The sequence below is a fragment of the Astatotilapia calliptera genome, chromosome 2 (assembly GCF_964374335.1).
Source record: "Astatotilapia calliptera chromosome 2, fAstCal68.1, whole genome shotgun sequence".
Lineage (NCBI taxonomy): Eukaryota > Metazoa > Chordata > Actinopteri > Cichliformes > Cichlidae > Astatotilapia > Astatotilapia calliptera.
The window spans coordinates 28,920,805-28,944,546 of NC_137423.1; the positions used below are offsets into that span (position 1 = coordinate 28,920,805).

The 23,742-nt window shown below is 40.7% G+C and overlaps 1 protein-coding gene across 2 annotated transcripts in view; it reads right to left on the bottom strand.

The window, feature by feature from the left end:
• LOC113036107 (A disintegrin and metalloproteinase with thrombospondin motifs 2-like) overlaps nt 1-23,742 on the bottom strand; it is a 143,470-nt gene that overhangs the window by 115,818 nt on the left and 3,910 nt on the right. The window lies entirely within an intron of this gene.

The following is a 23,742-nucleotide window of genomic DNA, read 5'->3' on the forward strand; positions in this document are numbered from 1 at the left end:
ACACCAACCCTACATCAAACATGCAGGTGGAGACATTATGCTTTGGGGTTGTTTTTTGGCTAAGAGTAGAAGATGACTTCCGCATTGTATTGTAAAATATTGGATGAGAAGCTCCTTACCTCATCCAAAATACCGAAGACGGATCATTGGTAGGTCCTCAAGCATGACAGTGACACAAAACATACTACATCTCAACCCCTCCTGAGATGTGTGCAAACCCATCTTACATGCTTTCCAACAAGTGTTTCTCCACCAATTACTAAGTCATCTTACACTTATCAAAATGTGGACATTAGGACATTAGGATTTTGTTGTTATGCACATGTGAGCCGATATATAATTCAAAATAAAAATTGCACATCATTAAAAACAGAGAAAAAAGAAAAAACTTGCACTTAAAATCACTTAAAAGCCAGAAATGTTCCCATGCAAACTTACATCTGACAAACAGCACAGAAAAAACATGTTGTCTGGCAAACATTTATGCTTGTATCAATATAGATTTTATGACTCAAAACAACAAGTTTGTAGTGTAACCCAGAAAGTCTGAAGAGAAGAATGAATCATGTTCAATAGTAAACAGCAGTTAAAGAAGGTGGGTAGCAGCTGTCCTCTATGACAAATGCCTCATGTTAAGCCCTGCCTGCCAACTATATTCATTACAGTCTTGTCAAAATCACAGAGCAGTTGGTTAATTTAAATTAACCAGCAATCCAGAGACTTCATTGGCAACAGCAAATTAGGTAACTATGTTTGATACACCCCCTGAGCTTCAAGTCTTTCTTGCAGTGTTGGGATTCTGTAAGATTATTCATTTTGTATAACCTAAATGGATTTGGTAGGTTGTACTATTGTGTGTGTGTGTGTGTGTGTGTGTGTGTGTGTGTGTGTGTGTGTGTGTGTGTGTGTGTGTGTGTGTCCTGGATCCAGTCACATCTAGCAAACACATATGAGTGTAAAAATGTGCTTTTTTTTGTATATACAAGTCAGCCACAACATAAAAAGCACTGACAGGTGTGTACAAAACTAATCATCAGTTGATCATCTCACTACAATGCATGTTCTGGTGGGACACCCTTGGCTTCTAGTACCCATTTGACACATACCTCATTGTTATGAGTGGTTTTGAACCAACCCCCTCATATAGACGGCCCTTCCCAGTGGAAGGGCATCTAAAAGTGCACAAGGAATACAATAAAGAGCCTAAGCTTTTCACCCAACTCTGTCCTGGATTTTAGCACTGCTGTGTCACTCACTAATGTTGGAAGTAGGGGATGAAAGAATACACTGCTCAGGTTTCCCGAGACTGGGTATAACACATTTATACTTCCAAGATCCCAACTTGGATCTGTGGAGACCCACCCCAAATTAACCAATGTATCCACTATCAACTTCTCACAGGACACAGGACAAATACAGAGGTCAAATGTCCATGTCCCTATACAAAGCAGAGCTGTTCCAGAGACTCAAGGGGCCTGTACAATATTGGACACGTGGTTATGTTGTGTGTGCACTGGCACCCATAGTAATTTTGGTGCATTAGCATAAAAAATTCAAGGTTGTATGACATTCTCAACAACAAAAAAAGAAGCAGCACATAGCTATGATCACCATGTTTTGCTTGGACCTGGAGAAATAATGTGCAAGCGCAGCTGTGCTTTTGCAGAAAAAAAACCAAACTATTAGCATAGTTTAGATGCCATTTCCAACAAGCCATTCTGCTAGCACGGTCTCAAGTGGCCAACTAACTACAAATTTGCACACAGGTCCACACTCACTCCTTCACCATGCTGCGTCAAAGAATATTTTCACCCGCACTAATGCAGTGCAGACACATAGCTGCACATGCATACACACCTTGCAGTCAGAATGGTGATAAATCGTTAAGAAAATGAAAAGGGGAAGGAGTAATCTGACACCTCCAGTGCTGGGCAACCAGTAATTAAAACCCTTCATTATGTCAAATATTTGATTATGAAGAACTGGGGATGTTGGGCGGGTGGGCCTAGTAATGACCGCTTTCTCTTAGGGGAGGGTGATAAGAGATGGAAGGAGTAGTGGCGGTAGTGGAGAAGGAAAATGTAAATAAAGCACGACTGTCATAATACACAGAACTTTGTAACCGGTGACTGTTCTTCACACCTCCTCCCCACTTTTCCCCGTGTCTCTGGAAAGTGTCTTTGTGTTGTTGTAGTGAGTCAAAAACGCTGGCCGCAGCACATTGCTAATGTGTTGATGAAGGCAGTCCAGGCCAAGGGAGTCTCTCTCCTGTGGAAGACAGACAGTGTGCGTGTTCGACAGACGAGTGAACATCACTGGCCTCCGCCTCAACCCTCTCTGGGAAGCTGCTAGCTTGAGCCTGCAACTGCATCCCCTCCACTCTGCTATTCCTTGTACGTTAGCCTGTGATAACATGGAAGGGAGGGATTTATGCACATTAAAAGGCAAGAACATGTAGGAGCGTGCAGGATTAGCACAAAGTAGGAAAAGCAAAAGCGACTTAATTTCATTCTTTACTTTCACACGCTGTCTTAACAGCACTGAAAAAGCAAATGGTTTCGGCTTTAGGAGCTAAAATTGTGCTAAACATTACACTAAATTACATTAAAATTCCTATTAATTTACTGTGCATCAGAGGGGTACTATTTTCAACTTGAATCTGCAGTTTGCACTACATAGTTGCAAATGCTAATTTTTTTCTCTATTGATTATCTTATTATCCACTCCTTATAGCCTAGCAATTCCAGAATTAGTGGCCACGCTGAGGATGTCCAGCTGTACTTCTCTGGAGATACAATGTACAAAACTGTTGATTAAGCACAGCTATTCAACCATAAATCACATACAAAGGGACCACAGCGTTCTCACAGGCAGGCCCACAGGGAGAGACACGAGCACACTACAGTTTATACAGCAGAAGTACTATAAAGAAACACTTAACATCTTCTCTCATGAGCTGCAAGCTTCCACAATTAATTAATAAGATGTTTATGCAATGGTGTACCTGAACTTAGATGCTCCTGTTTCATATTTCACAGCTTTCCCTCGATCTCTCCCCCTTCCCCTTTCGTGTGTGTGTGTGTGTGTGTGTGTGTGTGTGGCTGCTCGAATGCCAGTGCCATCATCAAAGGATATGTCAAAATGAAGGCACTGGCAGGGGCTGCTATCAGGATCTCAGACAAGCACACACATAAACATGCATACGCACACACACTGCTCCAGCTATGCTTTCATATCACGCCCTGGCAACGCCCACTGACTGCAGCATATCTCCACCGGTATCACCAAGGTTACCAGCGGTAGCCAGGGATACCATCGGAGCCGCCTGTGAAAATGTAGAATATGGGTGTGGCCAAAGTCTAGTTTGTCAACGCTCACATGTACGTGTCAATAAAAAAATAAAAAATAAAAAAACTGCCACTATGAAGGACACAATTTTATGCTCCTTGAAACCTTATAAACTGTGTGGTTTCAAAGTTGGATAGTTAACGTTTCATGTTCTTAGTCTTAAACAAAAAAAACAGGCTGGACATAAAATAACTTACATCTAAAGTGCATCCAATATGCAAACCTTGTGTTTGCTGAGCCATCCAGAATCAATCACAGTCTCGTTTTGTTTTGTTTTTTTTTCTTTTTCCTTATGCAGAGAAGAAGCTGATTCCTTTCCAAATCTCACTTAGCACTTTACCCTTAACAGTTCTCAGCTTGCCATCTTTGCCGCAATCTTAATACAGCAACATGTTATTAAGAACCCAGGTGCTGTTTGATCCGTCGGACCTCAGCTTGTTATATTCCACCTCTTTGCACACCTCTGCATCCATAATAACACGTGCATGCTCAGTTCTGACAAACATTTCACATGCATCACTTACACTGGGGTGAATGTATTAGTCAGTGAGTTAGTTAGCTGATGCGATATCTTCAAGGACCCGCGATTAAAAATTGGTGTTTCCATGACAAAGGAGGGCCTCCGCCAGCACCCGTGCATTCATGGCACTCACACACAAATTGAGAAACAATATTCCCAGACATGCTCCGAGCTTCACTTTCTTTGCCTGGAGAGGTGTGTTTGCATGTGTGTGCGTTTGTGTCAGTGCAAGAGAGAGAGAGAGAAAATTTGTGTCCATTTATATTTAAAAAAATGGAGGGTTTTTTTAAAGGTATAATTTTAAGTATACAGTTATACGCAATTGAATATAAATCTGTGTGTACTTGTCATTTTAGTAAAAAGTGATCCTGGAGACATCAACTGGAGCTCGCACTATGACAGAGGCAAATTCTGGCAAATGTTTATATGACTGTCTGTCTCTTTTGTCAGTCTGAGGCCAAACAAAGCAACGGCATTGCAACTGTGAAGTTTAGTTTGACAAGACCAGACTTGAAAAAGACACACAATAACAGAAACAGTAGTGTGGACTCACAAAACTAACTAAAATTAAATAAACACAAGCAACATGTCCTAAGTTTTTGTCAGTTTGGTCAGATTTATTATACCAACCTGCCTGATGAGGATTTGGTGTTTCTGTTTATTGTGACTGTGATATATAAATGATTAATTTGTTGCAAGTGAAAAATCCCCCCAGAAAAATCAAGGTGAAACAACAGAAGTCAAACTGAAATACAAACAACACAGATCTCAGATCAGACCACATCAGAGAAGTTAGACTCTACAGCGGTTTTCACCAGGAGCGCAGTTTGCTACAATGACATGGACAGAGGCATCGCCGAACAATACCGCCCTTACTTGCTGTGTATTTATAAAATATAAAGTAGTAATTACATGTAGTACATGCTGAAGGACGCTGGCGTGATCCCATGGTAAGATGGTCTCTATTTTTTTTTTTAACTCACATCATAATTATAAATAGATATGAATTCCTGCAGGTGAGATTAACATGCACTTAGAGCTGTCAGAATCTCAGAGCTCTCTCTTTATTTCCATATTTTGTGTGGTGTGAAGTAACAAAAACAGAAGACACCAGCGGCAGAGCGAGATCATTTTTGTAGGGCTGATCTGGCTCAGACCATTCTCCTAGCAGCCAAAGCCATCATAAGGAGATTTTTGGTGCAGTACTGTATATATTTCATCTTGTGACCACCAGCAACCGTTCCCCACCTGCATTTTTCACTAGCAACCAGAAGTTGCTGTAGGGGTTACTATCTAAAGATATTCAACAAGAATTAATGAGACACTGAAACTTCATTGTGTCATCTATTTGCTTAAACCAGGGGTGTCAAACACAAGGCCGGGGCGCCAGAATCAGCTCAGCGAAGACCCCAAACCGACCCACAAGATGGAAAATGTGAAGGAGAAGATTGTTTCCTACTGATAAACACTAAAAATAATTTAATTATAGATAAACAATGACAATTAAAACACAAAAAAAGGTGTTTTTTTATCTACTTTCTACTATAAAAATTTCAATTTCTTGCATTTACTGCAGCAAAGTTTCTTTATTGCGTAGAAAAAGTGAGATGTGCTGTTAAAATTGAATTTCCTTTTCTTATATTAAATAGGATAAAATGTGTTGTGAAACATCTTAAAACTGACAGAGACGGGAGTTTTGCTGGTTCAGCCCACTGCAGTATGAAGTGGCCTGTATGCATGCGGCCCTCAATGTAAAATGAGCTTGACATCCTTGATTTAAAGCATATTATGATATTTGCAGTTTGTTGGGGATAAATAACTGCAGCCATTGTATAGTTTATCTGAGTTTGTGCATTCATATCTTGACTTTAAAGACTGCATCTTCAGCTATGAACGACAATATCTGGTGGCAAAACACGTGCAAATTATGAGTGTGGACGAGCCCTGATTATGGTGGTCGTGCTGCTCAATTTATACGATTTTTGAAAGGACAACAAGTAAGAACAGTGTTTTCATATTAGCCTAAAGATTCATGAAGATCCCTCTTATGCGTAGTACTAGTAGTAACATCTCAATTTTTAATACACTGCCCTACAAAACTGGTATTTAATTAGATAATAACTTTTCCAGTTATTATTTAGTTATTATTTCCAGGTATTGCCTTATTAAACACCGTAATGTTATCGAGTAATTAAAACTTGCCTACCAGCTAAATCTCCTCAGTAAATTTTTCTCAGTAAAAGAACAGGTAGAGTCACACCCTCCACTACATAAAGAGTGTCTATGCAAGCACACAATAGGAGCAAGGGAAAGGAGCTAAGGACATTCAGCGCGCATACATTATACTATATGTTGTATCACATATAATGTGGTGTGAAGAAGTGTTTGCCCCCTTCCTGATTTCCTATTGTTTTTTGTTTCAAATCATCAAAGAAATTTAAATATTAGACAAAGATAACAGAACTAAACACAAACTGCAGTTTCTAAATTAAAGTGTTTACTATTACAAGGGAAAAAAAACTTTGACTTATCTACATAGGATTCCAAAATCTGCTCTACAGGCTCAGGGTAATATAACAGATAATCCCAAATCTATAAACAGCACACATGCACTGACACATACAGAAAGGGGGAAAAAAGGAAAAACATTTATACAGCATCTCCTCAGAGAAAACTCCAGCAAAATAAAAGATGTGGCAAGCTATCAAACTGACAATCACTGGGGAATCCCACCACTTTCAAACAAATAAATATGTGCTTGTGCACCAGTAAACCCTCCGACGTGTACTATCTCACAAAAACACACACACAATTTCACAGGCGCATTGACATACATGTGAAACACTGTTTTCCTGAGCAGCTGGGTACAGTAGACACAGTAAATTTGCCCCATTTGAGCTAAAACTGAGATTTCATCTAAAGGGGAAGCACCACGCTCCTCTATTGCCCGCAATTACTGGGGTCTGGAAGCAGAGTCAACAGCCACAGTTTTATAGAATCGCATTGTCTAGGAGGGAATCAGCCCCTTTTCACTTCTGGTTTGAGCTAAGCGCTGCTGGTCTGGGCTTCAGCAAAAGACACTTAAAGCTATCATATTCTGAAAGAGAGCAAAAAATGACTTGAGCTCCTTTTGGAAAAGGTTTTTATGCAATTTGCTGAGAGACATCCTCTGCGTTCTTTTTCATGTAATACTTTCTCAGAGATCAAACAGACACCTGAATCCTAAGAACACACACAGGCTCGTGCTTGCTACTTCACATGGTAGGGAGAAAGCCTATACGTTCAGTTTGTTTGCAATTTTCTTGTGTGTTTGTGTGGTTCATGCGGGCCATTTTTGTTCTCTGCAAGCTCCCTCGTATTGCCATTATACATCACAGCAGAGCACCAGCGAATGGTTGTGTCAAAAAGGCTGCCTTCCTCTCCGCCATATCTCATAGTTACCTCCTCTAACCAAATTACCCCCAACCCCTGCTTCACCCGCCCCCTCATCCGTTAGACACTGAGAGATGAGTTTCAGAAAACAGCTGCCTAAAAAAAGACAGCAGCCATGTCCAGTCGCATCTCAGAAGAAATGAGAATAAATGAATAAATTCCACAAAGAAAGATCCCAGCTTTTCTGCAGAAGCTCAAAACCCATTTAGAAGAAGAGTGATATTTTCCTGTTGCTTATCAATTTTACTACCATTTACTATAACATTTATAGCCAGTTTGTGAATGCTTTTACGATCACTGAAAATCCTCCTGCACACAGGGAAGCATGAAGCAGCGCCTTTGTTCAAAGTAAACAGAGAAATGCAAGCAAAGTTTCCCACTGTAACGCAGAGGAAAAGCCTGCCTGTTCATTCATGAACGCTTTAAGAATCAACAATCTGTTGAGAAAACAGGTGGAGACCACAATGCATTTTGATCTCTGCGCCATCTGATGTCAATGTGAATATCGTAATATATCACTTTAGTGAATCTTCCTTTAATTCAATCCAAAATGCTGCAAATTCTTACTGGATCAAATGCTATATGGGACATCAGAATGTGAACATCTGGGGCCAATCATACATCTGATTGATACAATACATCGGTTAAAATAAAAACAGAAAATACACTTGAATGCACTGTTTTCAAAATATTCTTGGAAATAATTCATGGAGACTGACCATTATATTTGCAGAAGCACATATTTGCCAAAAATATCAGTATCAGGATTTATTTTGGCCGATAAAACCAATTTAAAAAGTAAAGAAGAGATAAGAAACACCCTTCAATAATATAATAAATGCTGATGTTGCATAGGTTGGCCACCAGAGGGAGCTTTGCAACACCTGTTTGCACCACAGAGTAATCCACGATGATTTTGAAACTATATAGTCATTTTATCATAGTAAAGACGTGTAAATAACTACATATATCACATGTTATTGAAATCTATGTTATATATGTCTGAAAGGAAAAATAATTGGCTAATATATCGGATTTATAACTCACTAAATACCGTTATTGATACCGGCCTTAAAATTCTGGGTTTACTAAATAGTTTTTTCACCTTTATCCAAAAATGACGAATGTCATACCAGGTTTCTGTCCTAACTGTCTTTAAGTGAACAATGCAACTTTAAAGCTGACAGTGTACTATATTTCTCATGCAGAGCTTGAGAGTGACATGATAAACTGGGCTCACTGGTAACATTAGCAGGTAGAGTACTCAGTGTAAGGCAACAACAGCTTGTGGCTCAGCCGGGGCTATGACCTCTACACACTGTAGTGGGAGGGAGGGAGGAAGACGTGAAGAGGCCAAAAGAGAGATAATGATGGATGGCCAGGGGAGAAAAGAGAAACAGCAAGAAAAAGAAAAGTGCATCAGACAAAGCAGGCTTCAGTTCAAAACATCAGCCTTATCTGAACACCTTTACCTGCCTTTGTCATGCTCTAAACACCTCAGCATATCCTCACACACATGATTAGTTAGAGGTTATTTAGTTGAATTAACGCTTTTAACTGTGAGACTGCACTTTCAAAGACATGAGCACAGCTGCCAATAATTGTGCTGATATATTAAATACAGAAAAAGCAAAAGGAAAGAAAACAAACAAAAAAAAAAGACTTACAAAGCCGCCATCAAGCTCTGAAACACTGACAACATGAAAACACACTTGTTTTGCATCCTTTTTCTGCCCCAGTGTCAAACTTCTAAAGGTCTACACAAAAATTTGGCCACTTTAATTCGTAAAGACTATTTTTTTTTTATCTTTAACTAGACCGATACGGTGGAAAACACTTGGAAATGACACACAGTAGCTTATCTTACAAAGACATGTAGTAAATACAAAATTTACAACTATGGTGCAACATTTTCAACCCTTTAAGCAGTTTAGAAGAAGTCTTTTTGAGCTATGCCAAGACTTTGTTATACAAAAAAATGAAAAATTTACCTTAATGTTAGCACTTACAACGAAAAAAAAAAATGCAGGATTTCAGTGTAATTTTGAATAGGATTCATTCCAAAGCACAGATTTTAGCTTTTTAAATCACAAAGATCAGCTCACTAGGTACTTCGAACTTTATATTAGCTCAGCAACTAAACAAGCAGCGCAAATACAGTCTACACATGCTGCATTTTTACCTGCAAATGATCCCAGTGCATCTGACAACTGACCGCGGAGCTCACTCCTACAGGAAAGCGTTCGGCTCAGTTGGCACAAAGCCAACACGCCCAAACAACAAAAGGCACAAAAAATATGAGTGGCTTTAGGAAATTACATTTGGCCAAAAATATATGACACACAGTGGAAAACTCTATGGCGATTATGATTGATTCCAAACTCTTGACCAGAAAAAAACTCAGCTGACAGAAGAACTGTACTGCAAATACAGCCGAAATATGAGGAAGCATGTTTCCCAAAATTACTGAATAAATGTAATCTCAAGCACTTTATCTGCAGCACCGCTATTTGCTCGAACAGTAAATCTAGTGTGTGCAGCCCTCTGTTTTACTATTTATTGATCAAATCTTATTCGTGGGATTTGTAACTGAATAGATGTTAATCCTTATTCATTCTTCCTCAGCGGGTACTTCACAAATACTCGTATGTATTTTTTTTTTCTTTTTCTTTTTTCAGCTGGTGATAAATAAAGAGCTAGGTTGGGGGAATAAAAACACAGGGGTGAATGATGGCTTCATGCTGTCACACGCCAGCAAAAAGGACAGAGAAGAGGGTCCTATCACATCGCATCACAGTCAGCTGCAGCCACACCCGCCCTCAGAGCATAAACCCTGCTGCTGAGCAAGGACAGGAGAGGTGAGGAGGGTGGTATCCCCTTCTGTTATCCTCCTTCTTCTATTAGTCTCAACTCTCCAAAATGTCTTATTTCAGCTGTATCTCATTGCTCATCCAGCTTGCCTGTCATCCAGCCATTTCCCTCCCCTCTTCGCATGCTGCAAGTCTCCCAGATTTGGCCATGACAGGGATTTGTGGGGTGGATCCCAGTCTCAGGACAGCGCTTGCAGAGTATAGTTTGGTTGGCGGTTTGTGTGTGAGTAGGAGTGGGTGAAATGGAAAGATAGAAAGAGGATTAGAAATGAACTGTGGAGATAGAGCACAACCTGACAATAAGTCCCTTCTCCCCAGTGTGTCTGTAGTTGAGTGTCAGCTTGTGTGAAAGAGAGAGGCGAAGGATTAGCTTGTGAGAAAGGAATCATTTCCCTTTGTATTCCAAGTGATGCTGTCAATCACTGCACTGTAAAAAGGAGCACTCACTGTGTGTGTGTGTGTGTGTGTGTGTGTGTGTGTGTGTGTGTGTGTGTGTGTGTGTGTGTGTGTGTGTGTGTGTGTGTGTGTGTGCGTGTGTGCGTGTGTGAGAGAGAGAAAGCGAGAGAGGGAATAGGTTGGTAGCTAAAAGAATGTTTTGGATATGGCCATAAAAAAAACCAATAGTCATCTGACAGCAGAGCTATTTTAGCATTTATCTTTTGCTCCTTCATTTCCATTTGATATAGTTAATACACCTTGTGACTAAATGGCACCATGCATTTCAAAAATAAATAGCGACATCGCAGTAAAGGAGACCTGTGCAGCACTTACACAAATGCAAACATAAATGGTGGACTAGGAAATTGTTTAACCTCATTCTTTATTGATCACTGATGGGATTTTCTTTCCCCTTTCCACAGAGGCCAGGGGTAAGGGCTGGCTATGAAAGGAGCTTGACGTGTGGGGGTTGACGGACACTTCAGCCGAGCAGATTTGTTTTAATCTGATGATCATATTCAATATACTGACAATCGTTTAAATTTAAAGTAACTGATCGGGATATAAGCTTTCTAGCTGTAAACATTTCAAAAAAGCAGAATTTAATTGATTTATGATGACAGGGTTTTTAAAAATATACTATCTGCTTGCAGTTTAACCAGTTCTTTTATCTAGTGCTCAAAAAAATTAAGGGAAGTTATTTTTTGGTGTAATTTTAAATCCAGCCTTCATGAGTTTTTCCTGGTAGTTTGAAGGTTCTGCACTGTATCTTAGCTGTTTCTAGGACTGTGCTCTTCTGGACAGAGGCCTCTAATGTTGTGGCTGGAATCTGCTGAAGCCAGTCTTCCAGTATTTGGGTTAAAGATCCTAATGCTCCTTTACCACTGGGACCACCTTGGACGTTAACTTTCACATTCACTCCAGTTGTTCCTTGAGCCCCTGGTACGTCTCTGTTGTCTTGTGCTCCTTATTCCTGATGTTGCTGTCTGCTGGGATTGCCACAGTTACAGATGTGGTTTCACCACTATGTCTGCTTGGTTGGCCAGTAGCTACTTGGCTGTCTGGAGCTTGAAGTCTCACGGGACTTCAGTGCTTGTCACATTTAGCCCCCTTTGATGGTGTCTCCCATCATAAATTGGGGAATTCTAGTCTGTATGCAGCACAGATGTTTGTGTACACTGTCCCAGCGACTTGATTGTGCCTTTCAGTGTTTGTGGTCCCAGTCTGCATCATATATCTTGCTACTGTATGCAGGACTGTCTCTGGGGCCCCGTTACATAGTCTGCAATTTGGGTCCTGTTGGTTGTTGGTAGACTTCTGCCTCTGTGGATTTGGTGTTTAGGCGCTGTTCTTTCTCTGCCATGAAATGAGCCTCTGTGCTGTCCTTTAGGCCGACATTTTCTATCCACTGGCAGGATATCTTGATGTCAGCCACTGACCTTTGTACATCTTTAGCATGGTTCCCACTTGTTTGTGGGATACCCAGATACTTGAAGCTCTCCTGTATACCTGCTACTCTGCCTTCTGGTAACTCCACACCCTCAGTCCAGATTACATTTTCTCTCTTTGCAACCCTTAGGCTACACTTATCCAGTTCAAATCACATTCCAAAGTCCTGGTGAGATGGATCAGTGACTTAGTGCCTCAATCATTCCTTTGCATATAGCTTGATGTTATCTACTGTATGTACAGGAGACCACTTATGGTCACTTTACTCCTGAATCTATATCTATATTCACATTTGGGCTTACGAGGCTGAGGCCTAAATATCAGGGACAGTGCATCACGTTGGTATATTCCATACTTGATGGCAACTTGTGCACTTGCCTTGTAATTGTCCTCTAGTGATGTCCCACTGAGTTTCTGATAAATATTATTAGTGCACTATTAACCTTGTACAGTGCCAAGGACTCCAATATTCATGTGTGAGGCATTCAGTTGTAGGCGTTCTTGAGGTCAGTCTAGGCGGTGCTCAGGTGGACTGCCTGGTTTTAAAGTCCTTGCATATGCTTTATCGACCAGGACCTTGTGGTTTGGCCTTCTGGCACTTTAGACCCCATGCCTTTCTGAGCTATGCCTATGTCTTGACTCATGTCTACTCAGCTTGGTTGCTGCAATTGCCGAGGGGAACTTCCATCTTGTGGAGAGGCAGATAATTGGCCAGTAGTTTGATGGTGTCGTACCCTGGATCAAGATTGTTCTACTCTGTGTTAGCCAGTATAGATAACTACCTACTGTTAGCAGCCCTGTTATTTGTGCTGCCAGGTAATCATGGAGTGCTTCTTTAAGATTCTTTAGCCAGTAGGTGTGGAGCTTGTCAGGTGCTGTCCAGCTCTTCAAAGATTTATTGTTGGATGTCTGGCTTTGTGATGTTGACTGGCTCTTGCTCTAGGAGGTTGCTGTGGTCTGCTCTGTGTGATGCATCTTTCTGTCAGATGTTTTTCTAGTAATGCCTGGTTTCAGCTCTGGGTACGTCTGTTCTTGTGCTATTTTTCCCTTGTAGCTGAGCGATGGATGATCGGAAAACAGGCAATTTACTCTTTTGGCCTCTGCTTCTCTGGTCTATCACTTTAGCCAAGTGGCCAGAGCTGCAAATCTTTCTTTTTTTAGAGCCTCAGTTATGAACATCTTCTTGCACCTCCTTTTCATCCAGGACCTACTTCTCAGGACACCTTTCTGCACATCATTTACCCAAGTAATATCCTTGATTTTGGATTCCAGCCCTATATTCTTAATGGGGGGCTTCCTCTATGCATAATCATATACTATTATTAATGTGTCAGTGGCATATACAGTTCAGTAAATAATTCTTTGATCTCCTGCAGAATTTGTAAGCTTGCGCTTACAAAGAAATGATCAATCACTATCTTTTATGGCAGTCTAATTTTAATGGGGAGCACCAACCAAAAATCCAGAAAAAAAAGCACATCAGATTTTGGCCAAGATCTTCATCCTCAGCTTATGCCAAACATCAGAATTCTTTGAGTCAAAGAGCGTGACTCAAATAACCACTCATTGCAGTCAAGGTTTGTGTGTTTGAGAAGAGCATCTCTTATCTCTTCATGTTGAACCTTGAAGTAGATGGCCTACAGCAGCAGAGCACCACGCTGGGTGCCACTCCTGTCAGCTAGAAACAGGAAACTGAGGTTACATTTCTCATGGACTTGCCAAAACCGGACAACAGACTCTGCCTTATGTCAGTGCTTCGGGGTGCTAGTGGTGGTGTAATGGTGTGGAGGGATATTTTATTGGCCCACTCTGGGCCTCATTGTACCAACTTAGCATTGTTTACATGATGTGTTATCTAACAAGATAACACATCATGTCACAAAGCTAAGATTCACTCTAATTGGTTTCTTAAACATGACAGTGAGTTCACTGAACTCACATGGCCTTCACAGCTTCCAGATCTCAATCCAACAGAGCACCTTTGAGATGTGGCAGTTTTATAATATAATGCAAGTAAAAAAAATAAACTAATAATAATAATAATAATAATAATAGTAAATAAAAATAAACAATAGGGCGTTGGGGGAGAATTTTTCTGAGATTAGAGTCAGAAACTTATGAGAAGAAAGAAAACAATGAATGGGTGGAAGGATTTTGCTTGATACACAATCCATAAAAAATGCACTCTACCTCATCAACAGTGACTCCATTTGTCATTCCCTGTTTGAATTAGTGGGTTTAATTTCACTGAATCATTTATATTATTTTTCTTGGAAATGTTAAATATGAGAGTACGTTTGACTTTTCTTTCCTTGGTAATTTTTTAATTTTGTTTTTAGCCATGAACTTACCTGTTTAAGCTCGAATAATACTCATGAGTAATGACAAAGTATTGCTTTTCTCTCACATTCTCTGCCTTGCTCTGTATTATCTGTATTGATAATAATAATAATAACAATAATAATAATGATGATGACGCTTTTGTTGTTATTCCATCTCAGATGTTGTTTAAACTTCTTTTTAATCCTATTAAAACCTACAGCAGCTGTTGATAAGGTACATGACCCTGTCCCTGATTCAGAGGATGCATTCAGCCTAACAATGCAGTTGCCAAATCTCACACAGTGCTTTACATGGTCAAGGTCATCTCAAAGTCTCCATTACATCTTGGCAAACAGATTACATAATTGTAAGGCAGTATCCAAAGCTTTCCCTGTACATGTTGGCAGATGATCAGTCACAGTGATCAAAGCACTAGATGTGTTTCTTTGTTTTTGCTGCTCCACTCCAGCCCCCACAGAGTCAGTTATTAGAATACAATATATTATTATATAATATATTACATATGCTGGTACTGTAACAATTCCCGAGATCCTCATACACTGGCAAAAAACCCCAAACCTAACATGCTGGGAGAGAAAAAGTGATTATTTTTCTCTTGCAGAAAACAAAAACAGGAAGCCTTAGTAAGATGAGGAGGGTGTGAGTTTCTGTTTTGAGGTGCGATTCTTGCCGCTTAGCTGCCTGCTGCACCAAGCAAAATGTTTTTTGAACTGTAGATACTGTATGCCGACAGAGATGCAGACAGATAGACAAGATCTGTTTCGTTAAGGAACATGCAAACTGAAAACCAAAATGAGAAGGCACAATCCAACTAATACAAGCAGGCTGGCAGAAAACGCACACGCACGGACAGGAACTGTAAACATATATTATCTATGCTCGGTCAGAGTGTGTGAGCTTCTGGATGCAAGTAAGTGACCTCGGATTAGTCGAAACAATAAAAAGCCACAATTCTTCAAGTTAATTAAGACAGCCCCGTTCTCTATTCCTTCTTTCAGAGCACTGAGCAGGTGGTGATGGTTATGTCGTCGCTGTTGTTCTTGTTCAGGTTTGCGCACATTAAGATTCTGTTGAGCTGTGCTTCCCCCCCACCCCCGAGTTACTCTCATTTTCCTCCCTCCCCCACACTCCCTCCTGTCTGTCTCTTTCTCGCTCGCTCTCTCCCTCTCTCTCATGTTGTGTTTTGTTTGTGAGGATTATGTGGGGAAAACTTCCAGACAAGTGGAAGCTTTAAGACTACAAAGCCACCTGTGTGGTGGCTGGGAGGTAAAACAGTGTGGCCGCTGGAGACTTGGGTCAGGTCAATCAGGGGAGGCAGGCAGAAGGCTTGTTAAGATGCTGAAACAAGTAAAGGATGTCTCGTCCTGTTTCCAAGATCCTCCTCGGAGGCTGCTGGGACCTACAGAACTGCCGATGTGGCCAACATCGATCAGCTTCCTGCAGCCTGTGGGGCTGGCTGGCTAACTGAATGTCTGTCAAGCTGATGGTGGCTGTCCAGCAGGCAAGAAAACATTTCCAAAAATGCTCATTTCTTCTGAATTGCATTTTTTATTATTCATTTTTATTGTGCTTTCACTTAGCTCGTCTTAACTTGATGGTCAGAATTCAATTTAGTTTTATCCCTGCATTTTTCTCCTCGTTGTAAGAAACTGGGCGTGACAGGCTTAATTTGTTTATCTTGATCCTGAAATGCTCTTTGCCCAGTCAAGTGGTACAACTCTGGATCATTGTCACTGCCTGAAATGACATGCCTGATTGCTGACAGCCTATGCCAGCTGTCATAAGGTGAGAGAAGCGGTCACCCTGGACAGGTCGCCAGCCCAGGGCACATAATGGAAACAGGAAATCCCAATACCATTAGCCATATTGGTTCTGGCTCCAGGAGGCTTCACTCTTGCACTGCAGCCCTGAACTTCACCTGGACTTACCTGGCGGCGGCGCATGTGAGAACACAAATGTCTGAGGCAATTTCTAACTGGCAAACTCACTAATGCAAAGTCCAGATCATGTTGTATTGCTTCAAAGAGGGAATAGCACAGCAAATTTTTCAGAGACACAAAACTCTATGTATAGAGTTTGCAGAACAATATGATAATAAAAGTTAGAAAACAGGTTTCACCAGAGCAACTAATGAACTTATGCTATGATAATATATATTATGGATACACTTGTGATTTTTATTATGATAACTCCTGTTTTGGGTCTGTGAACATCTACCTTGTGAATCAGTGGAACAGTTCTGCTTCGGCTGTTGAGTTATGGCAGCTAAACTTTACCCTTAAAAAAATTCTCCCATAGATTTCCACTCGGGATTCACTGAGTGCCTCGTCTCTCTCTTAAAATGTCTCCAACGAAGTGCCTTATTTCATCCCCACTGCCACGTCATTTGAGCTTATTTTACCAGGTTTCGGCATATAAAAATAACTCTCTGTAATCATGACATCACAGAGGTGATTCCCTTAAAAATCACCTGGGGTTCCACTGCGTTATTTTCCTCGGTGAATCCTGTTATTTCAACCACTCGAACAAACCTAGAGCTCCGAGGCAGCCAGCGCTCTGTGAATGACAGAGAGTGAGGGGAAAGGACGGCAAGGGGGCTGGTTAAGTGCACTGAGTGAGTGGCAGTAATCACAGCTCTGGTAAAAGCACTCATTTGCTCTGTGTTGCATTCCTCAGAATGGGCCTCCTCTCCATCTGATTCTAGCTCTCTTTCCCTCTGCTTCTCTCTCGATCTGATAATAGCTCTAGATTGAGTAATTGTGTGTTTGAGTAGCGCTACACTGTAGGGTGGAAACCTGCAATCAGATACTGAGAACACAGTTCTCTCTCTCTCTGTCTCTTCATTCATACCATGCCTCAGCAGTCTGGCCTCTCCACACCCAGCCCTCCCTTCAGCCCTGCAGTTCCTGCAGGGCTCACCCCTATGCTTCGTTTTTTTTCTCCCTCTCTTTCTACACACAGCTTAGTCTACACAGCCAGCGAGGGCCGGGGTCAATAACAGCTGTGCGCCGTGCTGTAATTGATGTCATCATTTCAATTTGAGCTGATTACAGTTGAGAGCTGCTTATCGTGTGACCCGGGGTGGAATAACATGCTGTAGGGCCCAGCGAGCTGTCACGCCTGACCAAGCTTAACTGCTGGACTGGATGGATGGATGAGTTGGCTCAGCCCAGGGCTTCCTTCTCTATTGACTTCTAATGCAGAGGTAATGACTGAGTGCATTACAGGGGCATGGCTGGCGCAAGTGTCTGTGTCGCTGGCATTTAATAGTTCTGGGGCTATTATTGTGATAGGCCTTCCCCTCTGTCAACACTCTCTCACATGATTACCCCTCAGTTGGCACAGAGCTGGATGCATGTGAGTGTGTACTCCCATACTGTATGGATGTGTGTATGTGTGTGTGTGTGTGTGTGTGTGTGTGTGTGTGTGTGTGTTTAGAAGCTAAAACTTTACCATCTTTAATACTTAAGGTAGAACAGTAACAACGTCAGTTGCATTGAATTAATACAATGATGTATTTTTTCATAGTATGTAGTATTTGCAAGGAATGTGCCAACTCCAAGCATCCACCCACAGAAAATAAATAAATAAAACACCTGTCAGTGCTTTGGCATTTCTCCTTGCAGTTCATATCTGAGTCTTTTCAATGAAAACGCCAAAATAACACTGCCGCCTTCCGGCATTCCTGCTGTGTACTAATAACACACATGAACAGACTGCGGCACACAGCCACGCATAAATACGGCACATTAGAATCTAGAAAGGGCTACGCCTTCAGGACGAATTATCTGCTAATATAATTATAGCCACTTTATGAAAATACTACACATAAAATATCTTCTAGTTAGTAAGATCTTGAGCTTGCTGTTAACACAAACAGCGGGCACTGCCCTTAACCCCCAACACCACTTGTGCGATCAACACTTAGGAGCAGAGCTGCTGCTAAAAACAGACAAAGCCCGCTCACTAAAGGAACACTGCCTCTTACTGTCTCCTTCCTTTTTGCCGGAGCTCTGAATCTGTGGGTGTTGGGGAGCCACATTCTTTTTCTTTCTCTTTCTCTGTCATTTCCCTGACTCTTTTAATACCTTCATTAGGAGGGCTCTCCTGTTTGCTGCTACCGCTGCTGGCCAAAAAACACGAGACAGAGAGAGAAGTGAGGGGTGGAGACAATAAGAGAAATGTGTGCAGTAGTTTTTGTCATGCAAAGAGGTAAAGATGGTTCAGATTTAAAAAAAAATTTTTTTTCATTTTACCATTTGCTTGAGCATTTGACTGAATTGCAAAGGTGTGTTTTCTGTTGTGTTTATGAGGACCGACAAGGTATGCAACATATATCCTATCTGTGGAAATGTGGGTTCTGTTATCCAGGTGTGTATCCACCTTGATTTTAGGAGAAAAAGCCAAGATGACAGGTAACTCACTTCCTCTGTTAAAGCCTTTAGGATCGCTTCTCATACTCCCAGATTTTTGGCCTTCCCAGACCCTCTGTTCCCACAGTAGACTATAGCTGACACCCCATTTGTCACAACATGCTGATTACCTGAATCAGAAAGCCTCAAACTGGAGATAAATATCTGCATTTGCCACGCTGCAGTCGCAGATTATATTTGTCTGCTAGTAGGACAAAGCATTCATCTCTCAATCTACCACAGTTTAAACATTATTCAAGCATTATCTGCTTTGTGACACGATTTGCTGCACAGTCTTGACATTACGGTTGGAGCTCTACCTGTAAACGGCTGTCTAAATATTCCACCGGGAATACTGACATATTTCTGATGGAATATGTCGATATTCCAGGTGGGGTATGTGGATATTTCACACTTTCAGTCATTTTACTCCATCATCTCCTGTCTGTCCATAATTTTTTTTTTCTCTCTCCCTTCTTTTTATAAGATTCTTCTTGTCTTTACAAGCTTTCTCTTTAGTTGTTGTGTGTTCGCATTTATGCGTGCCAAACTTTAAAGTTTAGAATGAACTGCTGCAGTGTAATCCTTGACCATTTCAGCCTGTGTGGCCACTTGAAAGACAGGGCCACTTCAAACTTAATAGTGTGCATAGAGCGCTCGCTCTGATTATTTGGTCTCATAAGCGGAGCTCATCGAAAGCAGAATTTTATAAAAACTTAAAGAAAAGCATTACTAGGAAAGAAAAATTAATTTATATGATGTACAAGCCTCCCAAGTGTAAATTACTGCATCTCTGGCTGACAGTTTACAAAGCTACCCTGTGTCAGTCCTCAGAATCTCAAGGTGAGAACGTTTTAATGGATAATTTTGTAATCCTCGATGTCCTATAACTGCAGGGGAAAAGGAGGTCCTCTGACCCTTGACCTTCCACAATCAGGCCAACACAGTCACAAACACGGCAGGAAAGCCACAAGTATGGCCAATCACTCTCACACATACACATAGACATTAACATGTCTCTATATGGAGTTCCAGTTTCTCACAGTTCATTTGTGTCTCAGAAAGTGTAAGAAAACTCCAGATTTTTGTTGTACAGTTTTTCATAAAACCGCTTTTATCTAAGCAAGTGTTTCTTCCTATTAAGGTCAAAGCTGAACCGTAAGCTCAGAGTGAGAGAGTTTTGTTTTTTGTTAAATAATGATGACAAAATCTTAAATATCCATTTAGCACTTTCTTAACCACTTATCCAAATAAAGCGGAGCGGGCTGAAGCCTATCCCAGCTGTGCTAACACTGGACAGATTGCCAGACAATCACAAAGCTACTATGAAAGCATAGACACACCATTCACAACTACAGCCAATTTAGAATTGCCAGCTAACCTCATTGAGGCAACCAGAGCACCCGGAGAAAACCCGCATAGGCAGAGAGAGAAGATGCACCTCCTGCTCCGAGTGCCAACCACGGCACCACCTCGCCTTCAAATTTGAAATGTAAAGTAAGCAGCAGTCCCCAATATGTCCCTCTATCTTTGCAACAGCACAGCCAAAAAAAATCCTGGAACAATTCTTCTGAACCTCCAAACTCAAATACCGAATAAAGCCTTTCTGACATGGCTGCAGTCGGAGGGTTTTCCACTCATGCTGCTGCATACGTTAATCAGATAAAATCAAGACTGTGATTCTCTGAATTGTCAGATTTTCCTCCTCTAACAGGGATTATATTTGAAGACACAACATTTTCAAAGTCAAACAGGTAAACCAATAACCTGGCGCTTACATAGCCAGCATACACAAAAGCATGACCCTGAAACCACAACAATTATGAAGGGAATTATTTTATAAACCTTTTGCTTTTTTTTTTTTACATGAAAAAATAAATAAATATATATATATATATATATATTTGAGAATTTCAAAGTTAAAAGAGCATTGTGCAAAGAAATGAAGAAATGAAGCTTGATGTTTTTACAGCACCATAGTTGTATTTAAATTTCATTTAGAATGACAAATGCATGCATGCACACACACACACACTGCTCAGTTCTCACCATCTATGGTATTCTGCCCCATTTTTGCCTTTAAAAGAATTTAAGAGGTTATTATTATTATTATTGTTAGCTTTGGTTTAAGTTGTATTTTTTCATTTAAACACTACCTTTTCCTTTTTGTAATCGCTCTTCCCTTACCACACTCCTGGGTCATAGCCAGCTAAAGGTTCTTGGTTGTGAATGACAACAGAGGGCAGAAGACACTCTAACCAGGTGTCTGGGTCAATAAAAAAAGAAAGCGGAGGTATTATTTGGTATTTATTTATTTATTGTCATTGTCAAGAACAATGAAATAGCTGGGAAAAGATGTCCTGCGCGGCTCTTCTGGCTTTAAAAAAGACGGATGTGGGCACAGCTAGGCAGAACTTGGCTGTATTTCTTGGCATGGGAGATAGGTTGTAAGAATTGATTAGTAATGATGTGAGTTGTTCAAGGGCAGAGAGAAACAAATTAAATCTAAGCAGACAGCCTCACGTGATTATTAAAAAGGCTTTTTCTTCTCTTTTTCTTTTGACTCTTTCACGTGTTACCTACAACGCTGACATCAATACTGCAAAAGAAGATACAATTTTTAAACGATTCTTAAGCCTGTCTTGAGAAGTCTTTTCATTTAGTTTTATACTCCAAAACACTTTGTGTCATTACTTGAGGGCTAAAATATATTTTAGTGCATTTCAAATATATGTATGTTTTATATTTTATGTATACTGCTTACATTCTTGAGTTAATGTGTAACTGAAAAGCAACAGGACATAAAAGTGGACGGATATTATTTTTTAGTGAGGAGACTGACAGACAGATATGCGGATACTGAACATATCACAGACAATGCGTATGAAATACTGCAATATAATATCCACTTTTGGTGACAAAAAATATTATTCAACTTATTTATGATTATGCTGAGTCTCTCATATCACTTGATTATGATAAGAGAAAGTTCTTGGGCTGGTTTAATACCTAAAAGGTCCACACAGACGTGAGGGGCAGCACACAAATGCTCTAGTCTTTCCTTACATGCTGAAGAAGAAGAAGGATGCCCACAAGCACAGGAAAAAGTACACATGGCACAGCAGAAACTACATGAGGAAGATGGTGACTAGTGCTGATGCCCCAATTCACTGGCAAGAAAAGGCAGTAAGAGTCAGCTATGTAAGTATTTTGCATTGTTACCCTGAAATAGACATTAGAAAAGATGTTCATGCAGGATAATTAGATATAATGGCTTAAACTAATGTAATGAAATAAGGTTGGTTTAACGTTAGCGGGCTACTCAGCAACAATCCCAGCATTTCTGTCTGTGTCCTGTTAACAAAATGTAACGTTAAGCTGTCGAATAAGCAGTCTGCCACCACAATGTCGGTGATGTAAGATGAATAATCAAATTAGTGTTCATCTAAAATCACCAAAATTAGTAAATTGGTGTGAAACTGGATATTCAGAATTGTGTACTTCTTCTGGTATCTGTACCAACGACTAAATTTCTGGTATGATGACGTCCCTGTGAGTTACTACTGTTTATAATACCAGTGGAGTGTTCAGGAATTCATCCATGCAGATTAGGGATTTTTCTAGTGACTAATTTATTAGTCGTTTAAACAATAGAAAAAAATGTGACTAGTTGACTAGTCTAAAAGACAGAAAACTGTCAGACTGAGCAAACTTTAAATGGAGGTAGTTGCACACTAAAGGAACCTGTGTAGTTTGTATTTAGGATATATAGATATATATATACGATTAAAGATGTTCCTCGTGAATCAGATCATGTTTAAAATGTTACTGAAACGTGCTAACTCACTATAGCAGTGCTAGCAGCAGTAGCTGTGGTTTATCTCATGTTAGCAGCCACACGTCGGTACGGAATATGGTTACATGCCCCTTTAGCTGCTTGATTATATCCCGGTTTATCCTGATACACCATACAGCTGATCCTATTTTACATCGAACACTGCAAAGAGCCCAAACAACAGCACTGTTAGTACAGATGTCGCCTTTTTCCTTTCCTTTCCTCTAACTTCACTTCAGACAAAGTGAGTGAGAGATGCTTGTTTTATGCAGGTGTAGCGCAAAGGCAGTCCACCTATACCTGCAGAGAGTGTTTTCTGTCAATGTGGGCAGTGTCACAAGTATGTGGTACAACCAGTTTGTGGTCCACTCTTGGTCTGTTCACCAGCCGCGAAGAAGAGCGACGTTATAACATGCAAAGATCTGAAACCGAGTGTTCAAAACACTTAAAAGTGTCCACTGCAGCCACTCTCTGTGCTTTTCATGCTGTATTTTTGATTTTTTCATCACTCCCTTCACTTTTCTGCTCCACTTTTTAACCACTCAGCATTCCACCAACACATAGGTTATCCATGCCCAGCAACATGCAACTGGTATTTTGAAGGACTACAAGGAAGTACGTTTGCAGAAACCCATCTCCATGTCCACACAGAGACACGTATGCAAACAGACACATTTGTGGGACCATAAATTGCACTAGACGGACCTGCCATGGTCTAGTTGACTATCACATCCTGAATGTGGATAACATGGGATTTTGTTCCCCATTTCTTACTATGGACAGATCAAGATTATATCAAAAAAAAAAAATCTAAATCCATGCACACAAGTAGCATGTTTAAATAAAAGAAAGCAGTGCGCTCAACAAACCAATGATCAGCACTGGCTGATCTGTTATGTGTAACCAGCTACACTGCGACAGTAATCTTTATTAGAAATTGCCAAAAGGCTCTGAAATGACAGTCTGGAGCAAGCAGCAACAGCAGTGAGTTGCCGCTGGCTGGTGTCAAGCTAAGTGGGCATGTCAGGCCTATGCTGTCCTGGCACCTTGCCTGCTCTCTCAGTTGCTCGCTCAGTCCCTAGTGTCCCCAACCCT